At 41.3% G+C, this 18,002-nt stretch overlaps 1 protein-coding gene and 1 pseudogene across 2 annotated transcripts in view; one reads left to right on the plus strand and one right to left on the minus strand.

Annotated features, from left to right (window-relative positions):
- The window catches only part of PRKCB (protein kinase C beta), a 347,363-nt gene that overhangs the window by 233,560 nt on the left and 95,801 nt on the right, over positions 1 to 18,002 (minus strand). The gene's annotated exons all lie outside the window — the stretch shown is intronic.
- LOC119003985 (60S ribosomal protein L4-like) lies at positions 14,419 to 15,881 on the plus strand (annotated as a pseudogene).

The following is an 18,002-nucleotide window of genomic DNA, read 5'->3' on the forward strand; positions in this document are numbered from 1 at the left end:
CAAGAGATGTAACTTACCCTTCACCTCTGGGTCCACCTAGTAACATACCTCTACTCATTCTTTGGTTGTCCTTTTACATAACCTTTTTAGCAAAGCTTCCCCTGATAATGCCCCTCCCCAATGCTGTTCTGGTAGCATTAGCCAGCACTGGTATTCTTTGGTGACTTATGAAACTCATCCCTTGACCTTGGACAGCCCAGTAGGGTGAGTAGAGAGGGCATGAGCCTTTGAATTCACACTGCTGCTGATTACAATAACAAATGTATCATTTAGCCCCTCGGAGTCTCAGCTGCCTGATCGAGAAGAGGGGAAAATGGATTCTAGAGTCCATGACAGGATGCACATCACATACATGGAGTCATGCTGGGGACAGAGCAGGGTGAGTTTTATTGCCACTCACCTCTGCTCTGTACATATTCCCTCCTCCAGTAGTGAGCTAGAATCAGCAGGAGCCACTGACAATGGTGAGAAATTTACACCATGGAAATCAGCAATCAGCAAGCATTTCTTTCCAGGGTTGTGTTTCTGCTCTTTTATAGAGAACCGATTATTAAATATTTACCAACAGGACACTTTCTCCATCCCTCCCTGATTCACAGATCAGTAGGACCTCCTACACTAAAATCTTATGGCTTCTGTGACTTCTAGAAGGCCAAGAGATCACTCTGTAACTGCCCTGCCCCAAAGAAAGTCCAGAGTAGACTCCTCACTCATTCAACCAATACCTACTGGGCACCTATTATGTGCATGTACAGCCCACCGTCCTCCATGAGAACAGTAGATGCCCTGCCACCTGTCATCCATCATATCAGAAAAAGACTTTTCAGAGCTGTCATAAGTGGAGGAAGAAAATTAATTAAGTCCCAAAGGTGGCAGAGGAAGGATCACATACATCATTTCCATATCATCCCCAATCAATGGTAAATTACCTCCTGGCAACAGGATAACCTTCCCCCACAGTCACCCACACTCACCACATGCAGCAGGAACTGCATGAAATAAAAACCCAGTCTTTTATGTTCTCACTGCCAGAACTGTCTGAGTGCCCCTGGGGTGCCTGCACAGTCAACGTCCTTGGAGATGTGTTCCCTGTTATGATGGAGCTTCTGCCCCATGCCCCTCAGAACCCCACTCTCTGCCCCACAATCCCACCAAGCTACTTGGTCTACCACCAGTTCTTTCATCCCGTTTAGTCACCTCCTCTCCTCCCTGCAGCCCCTTCTCATCAGCACTTTCTCATTAACCCCTCAGTCTCCTCCTCTCTCTCAGTCCCTTGTTCTCTCCTCTCATTGCTTCTCAGCCTCCCACAACAGGGAGTAGGGATGGAGGCAAATCTGACGTTCCTTAAGATGCTGATATGCAACTAGTAGGCTCACATTAATTTCAGTGAATTGGCTTTTAGAAGATTGACCTACAGCTGACCATGAAGTAGAACCCCATGAGAGTTCATGAGTGGTGATGAAGGAAAATTACTCAACTTCTAGAATCTGGTCCAACAAGGCCTGACCCCTGTCTCTGACCTCTGAACACTGTCATCCTTTGTGGCCCTCCCACCAGCCATTCAATATAGGGGTCAGCAAGAAGGGAGCCCAGCTTGGGTAAGGAAGGCACACTGGAGCCCACCTGCACCCCCACAGCTCTGCCAAGATGAAATGTTAACAAAACAGAACAATGTGAGACCATGGAGGCCTTGGGTCTCCAAAACGGCCAGAACACCCTAACATTCGACTTTAATGACTCAAGCGTTTGTCATTCCAACTCCCCCATGCACGGCAAATTTAAAAACCTAAAGATTTAACTTTTAAAAAGTTTAACAAGTTAATTTTCTAAATTTAAAATGTTTCAGAAAGAAACAACCTACAGAAGGGTAATTTTAAGCTATATTAAAGCTCAAAGATGACATCATGGAGTTCTAATTATATATACTTTGAGGCAATAGAAGTTCCAGGCAACCTTTCTGGATACACTAAGAAATTTTTCACAATATGTTGATACTATGTTGGTATCCCATCTTCTGGATGTACTAAAAGTCCCTCTCAAAGATTATTTGGAAAAATGAAAGTAAGCAGAGACCTCAGGCAAGATTAGGGCTCTTCGGTTTCAGTGTTCACTCCTAATTTTTCTCCTACAATAAGATTATTTCGTGGGAATATCTGGAAACAAGAGTCAAGGCCAGACCAAACCCAACATGAGTTTACAGTTCCATATGGAACCAAGCTGTCATCTCAGAAAGAGTCAGAAGTGATCTGGGGCAAAACCTTAGAACCCACTGCCTCCTCCAGGTGGTTCCCTCCCTCCGCATTGTGAAGAAAAAGTGAATTCATTCACTAGCAAGGTCCTAGAATAGTGCCCGACGTGTAGCAAGCCCAGAATGGGTGTTGGGTTTGATGGTATTCATGATGAAGATGTAAGACAATAAAATCCAGCAGGGTTGTGGGGAGCAAGAACTGCACTCCTAGCTGCCTGGTGTTTGTGCCTGTCACTACTTCATGCAAGTGCTGCGGGGCTGGGTGGAAAATGTTGAAATCACTCCATTCAATAAACTCTTCCTATAAAAATAAATACATTCTCTGTTTCTGAGATATCTTATGCACCTCAGAAAACTTCACATTTTTAAAGGCGCATAATCTGCAGATAGCATAAGTTATAGATATATAGGATTTGTATGTATATAACATATTTAAATAAAACGCATTCACACTTTATAGTCTTTGCAACAATGCCCTAAGGTAGATATTATTTTTCTCATTTTACAGCTTTAGAGTGGTTAACAGTTTCCCATGCAACCAAGCTGGTGGAGAGTAGAGCAAGGCTTTGAAAGGCAACGCTCGTCACACCCAAGTCTCCAATCTTTCCTCCTCACTACAGCCTCTCTAGTTTCTGTCCCTCTTTGCTCGTCTTTTATCTCTTTATTCCTGTTCCCAGAATTTCCCTGGCTGCTCCAGAGAAAACAAGAAGGTGGAAGAGATAGTCACTAACCCCAAGATATGATCATTGTGAATAATTTTTCTCCTTTCCTGAAAGGATGAGAGCAAAGATCAGAAGCAGGCAGCAGTTGAGCCAGAGGATGAGCAGAAGTTAAGATTCCTGAAATTCTAGAATCTATGCTTGGTTTCCAAAAAAGAGGTAAAAAGCCAGGCCGGCTTCCTGGTATCTTTAAAGGGACAAAGGAATTAGCAATCCCAGGGAGGCAGCAGAAAGGGAATTAACTTTTAATGAGCAGTTGTTGAGGTGCTATCTTTGATCCAAAAGAAAAAGAGTAGTTAGTGCTACAATAACCTGGGCATGAGATTTGCTTATCCTGATTATGCAACAAAGGCTCAAAGAAGCTGAGTTACTGGTTGAAGAATGCAAAACTAGGCAAGAAGACAAAAGTGAAATTTGAATGTAGTTGCCCGCCGTATTCTTTCCAGTGCCCTCATCAAACCACTTCTCCAACTCCATGCTCCAAGCTCCAGGGTCACACATGTCCACGGAAGAAACATGCCAACGGCTGAGCACCTAACTCTACCCAATTGCCAACTATTGCTCTGATGGCATCTGAGAAGCGGTGTGCTGAGTGTGACTTTTCTGTAATAACCACTTTCCTGCAGACACACGGCAGAGACGGCTCTGCCAGCCTGTCGTAAAGCCTCCAGTTTCCCACATTTCCTCTACCACAGAGGGCTACAGCACTCTTCTCTGCCTTTCTGCCAAGATGCAGGGGAGAAAAGCTGCTGGTGGGCAGGGAGGTGGCAACTAGAGACCAAAAGGAATAATTTTCCATTATGTCATTCAGTTAGGGCTGCTTTCGGAGAAAGTTATAGATTTGGGTAGATGTGTTTTGTAACCATCCCCCTGACCTAACTCACCCATTAGTACTACCAGTTTTTCAGTTGATTCCTAAAATAAATAATAATGTAACCTGCAAACAATGCTAATTTGGCAATCTTTTCTCCAATATGTAATTACTACTTACATCTGTTTCTTTTCTTGTTTCATTCACTAGAACATCCAAAACAATCACAAATAACAGTGTTGCTAGCAGCCATCTTTCATTCATTCTTGACTTTAATGCTTTAAGTATCACAAAATTAAGCATATTTTTGGCTACTGGTTGGCCACAGACAGTCTTTATTGTGCTGAGAAAGGATATTTTTATTTTTAGTTCTTTCTCTAAGAGTTTTCAGTGAAAATGAATATTGAAATTTTAATAAATGCTTGGTTGACATCTGTGAAGATGATCCTTTCTTTTAACATTTTGATGACATTAACATTTTATTAATAGACTTCCTAATAATAAGCCATAATGTCTTTCTAGAATGAACCTTTCTTGATCATGATGCATTGTTCTTTTAACATTCAACTTTCAAATTTAATACCAAAAATGATTTTTCTCAAATGTTTTCTTCTAAAGGTCTTATAGCTTTATATTTTATATTAAAGTCCATATATTAAATTGAATCATTCAACTGATTCAATTTGTCAAGGTTTTACTTAGGATTATTTTCTCTGTATTTATAAGTGATATCAGACTATGACTATTTTTTGTGTGTTATATTTGTCAGATTTTGCATCTGTATGGTACTAGGTCAGAGGATAGACTTAAGATAGTTTTCTTCTTTTTCTAGGATTTAGAGAAGTTTTTTAAAAATCAAAAGGATCACTTGTCCTGGAGCTTTTGCTCTTGGGTTTGAAAACTTTCATCATTTCCTTCTTTGCTCTTGGCCTAGATCAGGTCCCAATAAACCACAGCCTGCAGACCTGCCACCTGTTTTGACAAGCAGGGTTACTGGCACACAGCCATGCACGCTTCTTGAGAAATCTCTCTGGCTGCTTTCATGCTGTGATGGCAGAGCTGCGCTGTTGCTACAGAATATTCCACAAACCTAAAAGTTACTAACTACCCTTAGGAAAAAAAGAAACCTGACCCCTGACTTCTTTTCTGACCCCTGACTTCTTTTATGGTAAACAATTCTGGGATTTCTGTTCTCTTACACTTTCAAATTTAATGCCAAAAATTAACAACAAGCCACCATCTAAGTTCCACACAGGGCCCAGCCATGGGCTGAGCTCTTCCATGGATTATTTCACAGAATCCACATGATCACTGTATTATGGCCCCCACTTTACAGCGCAGGAGCTTGAAGCTGAGAGCCAGGAGGCAGTAGTAGGACACCTACGACACGAACCCACATGTGCCTGCTTTGAACACCACTACAGCGTCACATCTTGTCATCTGATCATTGTCTGGATCTCCCTGTTTATGTCCTTTCTAATTCCTAATTTCCACTATATAGTTACTTTATAAATGTTATAAACTGTATTATATATTCATTTTATAAATATTTGTTATATGTTCATTTGTATATGTGATTAGTCAAAAAGTAGGTCTATTTTATCGGCTTCTGTTTGTTTTGCTTTGTCCTGTTTTCTAGGACTCAGTCTCAGAGTCATCAACACAATGCTTTTTATATATTCTCATCCTATTATATATTGCTTTAGAACATAAAATGGTACATATTCTAATGCAATAGTTAATTCCACATCCTTCCTCCTGCTTTCCACGGGTTGCTCCTGCAGAAGTAGGTATCCCCCAGTGCCTAGTGAGTAGAATGCTTATTCAATGTATAGCCTTCCTTTGCTGGTTAACACTTCTAAAAGTGCTTAAGACTATGAATTTGGGACAGTGATTAGATACTATCTCATTAGTTATGATCAGTAGTTTACCAACAACTATAGTCAATAGCTCAAAACCTAAAATAAATATTTTGGGTTCTTTATTAAACTTTTTATTTTGAGATCATTGTAGATTTTCATGCAGTTATGAAAAAATAATAGAGAGATCCCACATATCCTTTACCCAGTTTCTCCCAAAGGTAACATCTTGCAAAACTATAGCACAATATTCCAGCCAGGATATTGACTTTGATACAGTTAAGATACAGAACATTTCACAAGGATCCTTCACATGGCCCTTTTATAGTCACGCCCACTTCTCTTCGCCCCCGCCCTCTCTCCACTCCTGGCAATCACTAACTGTTTTCCATTTCTATAATTTTGACATTTCAAAAATGTTATATAATTGTAGTCATAATCATACAGTATATAACTTTTAGAAATTGGCTTTCTTTCACTTGGTATAATTGTCTGGTGATCCATTCAGGTTGCTGCATGTATCAATAGTTCGTTTCTTTTTATTACTGACTAGTACCCTGTGATGTGGACAGAACACAATTTATTTAGCCATTTACCTACTGAAGGACATCTGGGTTGTTTCCAGCTTGTGGCTATTATTAATAAAGCTGCTGTGAACACTTTCAGGAAATTTTTGTATAAACATTAGTTTTCATTTCTTGGGGATAAATATGCAAGAGAATGACCCAATTCCTGGGTCATATGTTCAGTTTTTTAAGAAACTGCTGAACTATTTTCCAGAGTGGCTCTCCCATTGTGTATTTCCACCAGAAGCATCTAAGAGGGGTCCAGTTGTTCCACATCCTGACTAGCATTTGGTGGTGTCATTATTTTCTATTTTGGCCATTCTGTTAAGTGTGTAATCGTATCTCACTGTGGGCTGTGTATGCTTGTGTAACTTTGACTGTCTTTTGATGTGCTTATTTGCCACCTGTATCACCTTTCAGTAAAATGTCCATCTATATCTTTCACCTATTTTCTAATTGAGCTGTTTGTTTAGTGGAGTTATGAGAGTTCTTTATATATTATAGATAATAATCCTTTGCAGATATGTGGTTTACAAATATTTGGTCCCATCTATGATTCACCTTTTCATTCTCTTAACACGGTCTTTCACAGACCAATGGTTTTCTAGTTGGATGTGGTCCAATTTATCAGTTTTTCCTTTTATGGTTCAATCTTTTGGTGTCAAGTCCAAGAACATTTGGCCCTAGATTCTAATGATTTTTCTCAAATGTTTTCTTCTAAAGGTCTTATAGCTTTATGTTTTATATTAAAGTCCATGATCTATTTTGAGTTAATTTTTGTATTAGGTGTGAAACTTAGGCCAAGGATTATTTTTTTGTCCATAGGTGTACAATTGCCCCAGCAGTACTGGGTGAACATTCATTTCCTCAATTGAATTGTCTCTGTGTCACGTCAAAAATCAATTGGGGGCCTGGCCAGTGTGGCTCAGTTGGTTGGAGCATTGTTCCATCAGAGCGCATGCCTGGGTTGCAGGTTCATTCCCCAGTCTGGGTACATATGACAGGCAACCAATCAATGTTTCTCTCTCACATTGATGTTTCTCTCCACCTTCTTCTCCCTCTCTCTAAAATCAATGGGCATCAGGGTGGCAGCATAGGTAAACACGGTTCACCTCCTCGCACAATCACATCAAAATTACAACTAAACTATAGAACAACCATCACTCAGAAACACCAGAAATTGAGTTGAATGGAAGTCTGACAACTATAGAATTAAAGAAACCACATCCAGTCAAGCTGGTAGGAAGGGTAGAGACATGGAATGGACTGGTCCCACATACATGGGTGGTGGATACAAATTCAGGAGGGATATCTTGATAGCGAGGAGTCCTAGCCCCACACTAGGCCCCCCAGCCCAGGGAACCAGTGTCAGGAAGATAGGTCCCCGTAACTTTTGGCTGCAAAAGCCAGCAGGGATTGAGTCGATGGAAGAAACTTCTAGTGCCCCAGCAGTTCTTCTCAAAGAATCCACACACAAACTCACTCAGACTCACTCCCTCTGAGCTCCAGCACAGGGGAAGGAGCTTGAAAGGCACCAGTACCATGCAGGGAGGAACCAAAGTGACTAGCATCAAGGCTGGAGCTGGGGGACAGCTTTCTCCCAGACAGAAAGGTGGGTAGAATCACAGAGCTGGCAGTCAGTACCATACCCGAGACTCCATCAAGCTGGCTAACATGGTTTACCCTGCCCTGTAGATCCCTGAGGCTCCATCCCACCCAACTTACATCTGTTTACAGTAGCTTTTCCATGTGAATGGCTGATCTTGGCTAAGCTTCACAACTTCCTAAATCCATTCAAACAAGCAACAGCTGGCCTCAGTGAGGTCCTAGTCCCCATACCTCTTACTAAGTGGCCCAGGCCTGGCACTAGCAGCAGCCAGCCTAGATTCACAGCTTGGCTTCACCTGGGAATCTCCAAACCCAGCACAAGTAGCAGCCATCTCAGATTGGCCTATAGCAGCAGTCCCCAAATTTTTGGCATCAGGGACTGGTTTCATGGAAGACAATTTTTTCCACAGACAGGAGACAGGAGGAAGAGCCCAGAAGAGCTTCACTTGTGCCCTGATTCTGGTCCACAGTCTGGGTACTGGGAACCCCTGCTCTACAGCTCAGGTGGGGTGTCCCAGGCAAAACACAAGTGACCTTGGCCTGCACCACCCAGGAAAATCTCAGAGCCTGCTCACCCAGTGGACAGCTACAGTTCACATGGGAGCACCACCACCCTACCACTGCATAGCTGATCCTCCACAGAGGGCAATGGTTGGTGTTCAGTGGTCACAGCCAGCTCTTGCAGCTGACTGGCCTGGGTAAATCTCTCCCATTGATTTACCAATGGCAACCAAGGCTCAGTTACAAGAGGGAGGTGTACTCAGCCCACACAAAGGGTGCACCTCAAGTTCCCAGCTTGAGTGATAAGAGGGGCTATGCCACTGGACCCTACAGGACACCTACTATATTAGACCACACTACCAAGAGATTGAGTCAAAGGAGCTCTATCTAATACATAAAAATAAACACAGGGAGGCTGTCAAAATGAGGAGACAAAAAAACATGGCCCAAATGAAAGAACAGATCAAAACTCCAGAAAAAGAACTAAACAAAGTGCAGATGCAAAGGTCAAAACACTGGTTATAAGGATGCCCAAGGAATGTAGTGAGGATCTTGAGAGCATAAAAAAGATCCAGTCAGAAATGAAGGATACACTAATTGAAATAGAGAACAATTTACAGGGAAACAACAGTAGAGTGAATAAAACTGAGGATCAAACCAACAATTTGGAATATAAGGAAACAACAACAACAACAAAAAAAAACAGCCAAACAGATCAACAAGAAGAAAAAGGTGGGAGATGAAGATAGTATACAAGAAGCCTATGGGACAACACCAAGAGTTCCAACATTTGCATCATAGAGGTGCCAGAAGGAGAAGAGAAAGAAGAAGAAATTGGAAATCTATTTGCAAAAATAATGAAAGAAAACTTCACTTAATTTGGTGAAGGAAATAGACATGCAAGTCCAGGAAGCACAGAGAGCCCCAAACAAGATGGATGCAAAGAGCCCCACTCCAAGACACATCGTAATTAAAATGCCAAAGGTTAATGATAAAGTAAAGATGAAGAGAGAATCTTAAAAGCATCAAAAGTAAAGCAGTTAGTTACCTACAGAGGAATTCCCATAAGACTGCCAGCTGATTTCTCAAAAGAAACTTTGCAGGTTAGAAGGGAATGACAAGAAATATTCAAAGTCATGAAAAGCAGGGACCTTCACCCATGATTGCTCTATCCAGCAAAGACATCATTTAGAATCAAAGGGAAGATAAAGAGCTTCCCAGACAAGAAAAAACTAGGAGTGCATCATCACCAAACCATTATTATATGAAATGTTAAAGGGATTTATTTAAGAAAAAGAAGATCAAAACTATGAACAACAAAATGGCAATAAATACATACCTGCCAACAACCGAATCTAAAAAACAAACTAAGCAAGCAAAAAATACAAAGACAGAATCATGGATAAGAGTGTTTTGATAGTTGACAGATGGAAAGGGGTTGTATGGGAATGGATGAAGAGGTGAGGGGATTAAGAAGTACAAATAGGCAGTTTACAGAATAGCCCATGGGGATGTAAATTATAGTATAGGAAATGGAGTAGCCAAGGAACTTATACACATGACCCATGAACATGAAAAGTGGTGTGGGACTGCCTGAGGGAGAGGGGTGTGCTGGGCTGGGGTGGGGGTGGCTAAGGGAAAAAATGGGAACAATTATAATAGCCTAACCAATAAATATAATTTAAAAAATAAAATAAGCCCTGGCTGGTGTAGCTCAGTGGATTGAGCTCGGGCCTTTGGACCAAACAACCATGGTTGGATTCCCAGTCAGGGTACATGCCTGGGTTGCAGGCCAGTTCCCGGCAGGGGACGCACGAGAGGCAACCACGCATTGATATTTCTCTCCCTCTCTCCTTCCTTTCCCCTCTAAAAATAAATAAATAAAATCTTTGAAAAAAATAAAAAATAAAATAAAATAAAACCAATGGGCGTGTCCTTGGGTGAGGATAAAAAAATCAGTTGGGCATCATCATGTGGGCATCTTTATGGGTTCTCTTATTTTTTTTGTAGTTTGTGTCCCTCCACCAATACCACACAGTCTTGATCACTGTAGCTACATTATAAGACTGATTTCTCCCACTTTATTCTTTTTCAAAACTGTTTTAGCTAGTCTAGCTCCTTTGCCTTTTAATATAAATTACAAAATATTTTTGTTGGGAATTTGATAGAAATTTTGTATATCAAGTTACGGAGAACTGACATCTCTACTATGTTGGGTCTTTCATGTCCATTGCTAGTATATAGAAGACTATTTTCATATTTTTAGAAGAGTTTTTTAAAATTGTAGATTTCTTGAAATTTTCTGTATAGACAATCATGTCATCTGCAAATACGGACAGTTTTAGTTGTTCCTTTCTTATCCATATGCCTTTTATTTCCTTTTCTTGCCTTATTACAATGCTTAGAACTGGCTAAAACATCTAGCACTAGTTTGAGTATGTGCCAGGATTATTAAGGAAAGTATTTTATTTTTACGTCCTTGAGTTTTACAATCTTTGTTGTTAATTTGTAGTTCTGTATCATTTTAATCAGAGAAAGTCAGTGGCATATTTTATAATTAAGTCTTTCACATAAAAAAAAACAATAAATTAAATGTTCCTCTTCCTCAGTCACCTACCCTCTACTTTCCAGTCTCCATTAACATAAGCTAGTATTTTAGACTCAGATTAAAGTTATTTTTATATCATATTATCTTTCATTCACCAATAATCCATTTTACTTTATTATTAAGACTTTGTTTTTATCCTGGCATGGCAATTCTCTCCAGAGGGTGCCAGGACTTTATTTTTAGAGCAGCTTAAAGTTCACAGCAAAATTGAGGAGAAGGTAGAGGCATTTCCCATATACCCTCTGCCCTCACACATGCACAGCTTTCCTTATTATCAACATCTCCTACCAGAGTGATACATATGTTTCAACTGATGGATCTTCTGTCATCTATTTTAATATGAGACTTACAGAAATTACTCAAGCTCAATGTTATGTTTAATTTCTCAACATGTATACCCCAGTTCCTCTATGCCATCACTTCTCCATATTTAAATCTCTAATATTGGATATTCTCTCAGACAGAGGACATCTTCAAATAACTCTTTCACTGGTAGATTTCTAGAGTCTTTTTATATCTGAAAACTGTTTTTCTGTGGCCTTCACACACTAATGACAGCTTGACTGAGAATTAAATATGTAGATTATTAACACTCCCCTCAAAAGTCTGTAGATGAAGCTGCATTATCTGAAGTACTACAATACTCACTGCAAATACACAGCCAGGCCCTATCTTTGCCAAAAGATAGATTGTGTAGATTATCCTTGGTCCTGCTCTTTCTGCTTTGGTGATGGCCAAGTCCCCTTTCTCAAGCCAGGTGTGAGGGCAGGATAATGTGCATGGCTCCAGATTCCCAACAGCTCTACTGATCTAAAACAGACTCCTCTCTCCTCCAACTACCCATTCTCGGATCCTGAGAACTCCTACCACAGCCCTATTGGTCTTTCTTACATACCTTACCTGTGCAAGTCTTACGACTCAAGGTTCAGTTCACCAGCAACACTTCCCTACACAAACAAGTGCAAAGATAAACGGCCTACCTTGCCTTCCTCCCTTAATGTGGTAGGGAAATTAGGAGCGGTAGGAAGCCTCTGGTCATTTCCAAAAGTGATTCTGGAGCAGAAGAGGGCTGACTTTTTGCTTGGTTCAAACTTGGGTCTCTTAGTTTGGGAATAGGACAGTGGGAGAGAGATCAAAGGTCTTTCTACTGTTTCCAGTTGGGTTTTGTTTAAAAAGTGATACTTGGAGTGAGTGGACCCATTTTAGTCCCATCTGTCTCATAGTTAATGAAGATTTAACCAAGATGCCAACAACTATTTTCAGTGTTCTCAGTAGTATTCCTCCTATTTTTTGTTATCTTAAGTATTTGAGGGCAAAGATGGAAATGCTGCCTTAGGGACTGATAACAAAATATAACTGTCAACCTATGCCAAAACTAAGTCTTTACTTGGAGTCACAGAACCTTTGATATTGATGGCAGTCGCAGATCCTGACCTGCACAATCCAGTGTGGCCGAAGGCATTGCTCTACAACAAATCCCCTATGACAGCAATTCTCAAAGTTCAGTGTGCCTTTAGTAAGCATCAGCTGGGGAACGTATTGAAAATTGATAAGGCTCTACCCCCAGGACTCTGATGGAGGTCAGGATCTGAATTTTTATCAAACACCAGGGATGCATGCAGACACTCCAACAACCCTGAGAGAACTGCAGCACTGTAAGTATCTCCTCTAAAACCAAGAGACATAAACTTTCCAGCTGGTTTCCTCAAAGTCACACACAGAAGGAAGCAAATATAATTCTACACCTACCACAATTGCTGGAGGAGAGCTGCCTGGTGCAGCAACTGTGCATAATGGAACACCTTCGGAAAATTTCTCAGGGTTAGTTAGACTCCAACAAATGCCCTTTCACCAGGAAATAGCACTTATGGAAATTCTACAGGTAGATTTCTTCCCATCTGAAATTATACATTTACATTTACCACAGTATCCTTAATGACACCATCTGAAATGGCCTCAAATTGGAAATAATCTACAGTCCATCACCAGAGGACTGGTTTAATAAATTACAAATTGTCCATACAACAAAAAACTTTGCGTCTGTTTTTTAAAAGCATTAGGAATCTCTTTGTACTGATATAGAAAGATCTTCAAGATGCAGGGTGAGGGAGTAGGAGAAAATAATTCAAATATGTGAAGTTTGGTATGGCATGAGCTCCTGCCAATCAGTGAAAATACCTAACAAATGAGAACAAATATCAGCCATTACACAACACTAGAACCTACTAACCAAACATTAGAAGAAAAACAAAGTGTAGAATGCAGGTTGTAGTATGCAACCTTTTTCCAAGAAAACAAGAAAAGATAACTCTTTTTCCAAGAGTTATAGGGGAAAAAAACTTCTGGAAAGATACCCAAAGCAAGGGTGGGAAATGGGTGGATGGAGGACAGAATTACATGAGACTTTAAAACAATACACTTTCTTGTATTTTTGTTAACCATGTGACTATATTACAAAAAACTACATTTTAAAACACTAACAATTTTTAAAGAGATTTTTGATGTGGAGGAAGGATACGTATGCAAAGGCTGGTGTAATTTCATTTGTTTATTTAATTTTTAATTTCATTTTTATTTCTTTTTAGAGAGAGGAGGGGGAGAGAAACATCAATGTGCCAGAGAAATATTGATAGGCTGCCTCTCGCACACCCCCAACTGAGGACCTGACCCATAGCCCAGGTATGTGCTCCGACAAGGAATCAAACCAGTGACCTTTCGGTTCACAGGCCAACACTCAATCCACTGGGCCACACTAGCCAGGGCTTAATTTGAATCTTATATTTCTTTTGGGTCACTGTAGTTGATATATCTCAAATAGGACCATTAGTGAGCAGTTTGCTTCAGTAAGGAAGGTAGGTGACCCTGCCTTGTCTATATCCGTGATCCTCAGAAGACTGCCCAGTCAGGCTTTATAGAAAGTATGGATTACCTCCACAGTGGCTCTCAAACCTGACTGCTCACTGTAATCACCTGAGGAGTCTTTAATAAGGACTGCTGCTCAAGCCCCACTCCCAGGTCTTCTGATTTCACTGTTTTGAGGTAGAGCCAGGGCACAGGGACTTTTCGAAGCTCCCCGAGTCAATATAACATGTGGCCACAAGTGACAACCTCTTGATCTGGCAGTTCTAAAGTGAGGTTTCCAAAACCAATGTAAAAACACATCCTGCAGGTGACCGTTCAGCCAGATTTGTGACCAGCAGTTCCAAAACAAACCCCTCCTCCTCTTAGCCATCACCATACTCCGGCAGGAACTCAGCCACTTGCAAAGGCTAGGTACAAAAAAAAGAAGCCAACTTTGCTCAGGAAATAAAACCTCCATCTACTAAATGCAGTCAGTTATTCCTGAGAGTGTGGCTCACACTCCTACCACCCCAGGTTCTTCCTCCTCCTCTTTCCTCCCCACACACAACCCCGAGGGCCTCAGTCAGGGGTCACATTGCCACTTCACCTTTGGGAACCACCAGGCAGACAGGAGTGTGGCCTTTGCCTCTCTACTACATGGTGTGTGCTCATCCACTGATACCAGTGTACTCTGAAAAGGGGAATCATCTGGCAACAATGTCGCTTTGCCTGCTATATTCAAGGCTCCCATTCAACCATGTATCATGAACTTTGTTCACATCAACTCGCACAAAAACAGCAGAGTCCCGTACTGTCAGTGAATTGGCAGGTCATCAAGACAGTGCTGAGTCTTAGGGTACTGGCAGAGCTGTGGCTCAAATTATTCAAGTTCAAGATGCTGGGACTCATCATTCTAACCAGGGTGCTTTTGGAAATATGTGTCATGGGGGCCTCATGTTTGAACCAACAAAAACCTAGTTCTGTTGGCATCCCAGAGTAAACACAACACGGAGGCGATATTCCATCTGCTCTGCCTTGGCTGCCTCAGTCATATTTAGATATGACCAGTCATATCTTAAGGTCATCAGATGGAGGAAATTTCTGAACTTCCTTTGGTGCAGGGGTGTCCAAACTTTTGGTGTCTCTGGGCCACAATGGAAGAAGAAGAGTTGTCTTGTGCCATAAATTAAATAATTGCAACATGTAATCACAAAAATATCTCATAATGCTTTAAGTAAATTTACAATTTTATGTTGGACTGCATTCATAGCCATCCTGTGTTGTATGAAGCCCACAGGCCACAGGTTGGACACCCCTGCTTTGGTAGTTGAAGATAAAGTTGAAGTACAAGAAAACCAAGGAGGCTGTTTTGCTTCTAAAGAAACTTAAGCCCTGCAATGATATCAAAAAGGTCTATGCCTCTCACCAAATGAAAGCTGGCAAAAGAAAAATGAGAAACTGTCGTCGTTTCCACTGCAGGAGATCTTGCATCATCTTTAATGAGAACGATACCATCAAAGCTTTCAGAAACACCCCTGGAATTACCTCTGCTTAATGAAAGCAATCTGAACATTTTAAAACTTGCTCCTGGTAGGCCATTTCTGCATCTGGACTGGAAGCACTTCCCATAGGTTACAGGACCTATATAGCACTTGGCAAAATGCTGCCTCCCTCAAGACTAACTACAACCTTCCCATGCACAACATGCTCAGTACAGACTTTAGCAGAATTTTGAAAAGCCCAGAGATCCAAAGAGCCCTCCAAGCACCACACAAGAAGATCCCTCACAGAGTCCTGAAGAAGAATCCGCTGAAAAACCTGAGAGTCACGTTGAAGCTAAACCCATATGCAAAGACCATGAGTTAGAACACCCTTCTTCACCAGGCTAGAACCACAAACTCCGGGTGGGCAGAGTGGCAGCAGCACTAGAAGCCAAATCAGATGAGAAGGGGGTTCAAAGCAAGAAGCCTGGAGTAGAGAAGGGAGAGAAGGCATTGACCTTCCAAAGCAGAATAAGCCCTGGGTGCAAAAAAAAGCCTGCAGCTACTGAAAACCCAGCAGTTGAGAAGAAGTCCACAGAAAAGAAACCCACCACAGAAGAGAAGAAGCCTGTGCTATGAACTTAAATGTGTGTATTCCACAAAGGTCAAATCACTGTGGACAGCCAATTTTGAATAAAAACCTGATCAAAGGCAGTGAGGAAATGAAGAAAGAAATCACAGTGGTGTGTCTCCAGTGCACAACCTCCAGTACCCACACCACCACTACAGTAGCAAAGACCAAGAGGGAGAAGGTACATGTACAAACACATCCCATTTCTAACCTGAAGAGAATAGGGACCAAGATAGGTAAAAATTTTAGAAACTGGAAATATTTGCTAGACTTGACTTTGCCAGACTTGATCAGCATTCACAAGAGAGAGGACAGTTTCCAAAAATCAAAAAATAAAGATGACCTTCCTCTTAAAATTGCTATTAAAATAGCACTTATTCCCTGAAGGGGGTGCTCTTGAGGCAAATCCCTGAGATTTATCTGCAGACATAATCTTGTCCTTTCTGGCCATCAAAGTCATGCCTAAAGCTGACAGTGCTTGAATACGCTTGAAGAAGCTCCAGGGAATAAAATAAGGGGGAGCAGGAGCTTTTAATGTCCTAAAAACTGAAGAAACGCTTTTTTCCCCAATGTCTAAAAATCAACACTCCTTTAAAAAATGCCAGACACCCAGAAGGCAAGGTATCCCTAGAGAGACGCGGTGGCGGAATTTCCTTCACACCCTCTATGACCACCTAATCCTATTTCTCTACACAAGACCTCATTAGAAAAAGAAAAGTGTTTAAACAGAAGTGATAACAGACAGAATCAAGCAAGGCCAGAAAGAAGATTCTCCACTGCTCAAGAGCAAATTTCCATAAAAAGAAAGTCAAATGCAAGGAGAGACAGAGTATAAACAAATGATGGATAGACTGATAGATGAATGGGTGGACAGATGATGGATGCATGGATGGATGGGTAGATGATTGATGGATGGATGAGTGGATGGATACACGAGTATATCAACTAATACAACTTTCAAAGTCAGAGCTCTACTATGCCTGGTTTATGTAGAAAAGTATAAATTTTCTGCTTAAAAAGATTTTATCCCCAACTATACATGCCCTTTCACTTTGTTGTCTTCCCAAATCTCCAGATTATGAACTCTAACTGAATCAATTAAGATGCTTTTGGCTTCAATTAACCAGCAGGCTTTGCTGTCTGAAAAGGACCAGGGTATGTCTGCAGAGAATAGCCAACTAAATGCTGCTTAAACAAAAGGGGCATATCAATAAATCTTACACACACTCCTTTGAAGAGTTACACACACAAAGAGTTTGAAGCAATGGGTTCCTGGGGCTATATCAGTGACTTGGGGATGTTGGCACACCAGGTTGGTGTCACTGCAATTCTTGGCATCTGTTTAGTCTAAAGGTAGTCTGATTTTCACATGTGAGACCTCTTTGGAAAGGGTTGTGATGAAAAACAAGTTTTCCTCTTTTACATTGGCTAAAACTGGGTCCCATCCCCACTATCAGATCAATTACTCAGAAGATCAACAGAATTATCATGGATCACTCATATTTTGTCCCTTGGGTACATTGGCATCTTTAAACAAAATCAGAAACGAATGAGGAATGGCTGTTGGATGAGCCAACATCATCTTCTGTTCCCATTTCTAAATCCCCAGATAGCTACAAGCCCCCCCAATCAGAACTGCACCCTAATAATTCCCATAATGTGCCCTCCAGAGAGATTCCAATAACCTCATTCCCTTTGTAAACAAGTTTTCCACCTTCATCTCCTCAGCCTCTTACTCAGGGCACTTAGGATTGTCTGTGACAGAACCCCACTAAAACTAGCTCAAGTAAAGAAAGAAGTTTGTCCTAAGAAAACAAGCTATCTCACAGAAACCAGGGGCAGTAACTATAGTTTGCCTTCTATGCAGGATCACCCGGAACCAAGGCAGCCACTTCCATCTCCGATCCATGCGACCTCTGAGCCTGCCCTACTTCCCTTATCTCTCTGCATTTCATCTTTCTCTGCTACGTGGTGCACATCATAGAGTCCCTGAGATGGCACACCCTTCCAGTCTAGTGTTGATGGGAGCTAGCTGGCATCTTAATGCTAAGTCCAAGTTCCCAGAGAAAGAATCAGGAGCTATTCTCGATCCATCAGCCACAGGGGAGAATGCCGGGTCACGTACTTCA

This window comes from Sturnira hondurensis, unplaced genomic scaffold (assembly GCF_014824575.4).
Source record: "Sturnira hondurensis isolate 20B ecotype Veracruz unplaced genomic scaffold, ASM1482457v3 Scaffold0018877, whole genome shotgun sequence".
NCBI lineage: Eukaryota > Metazoa > Chordata > Mammalia > Chiroptera > Phyllostomidae > Sturnira > Sturnira hondurensis.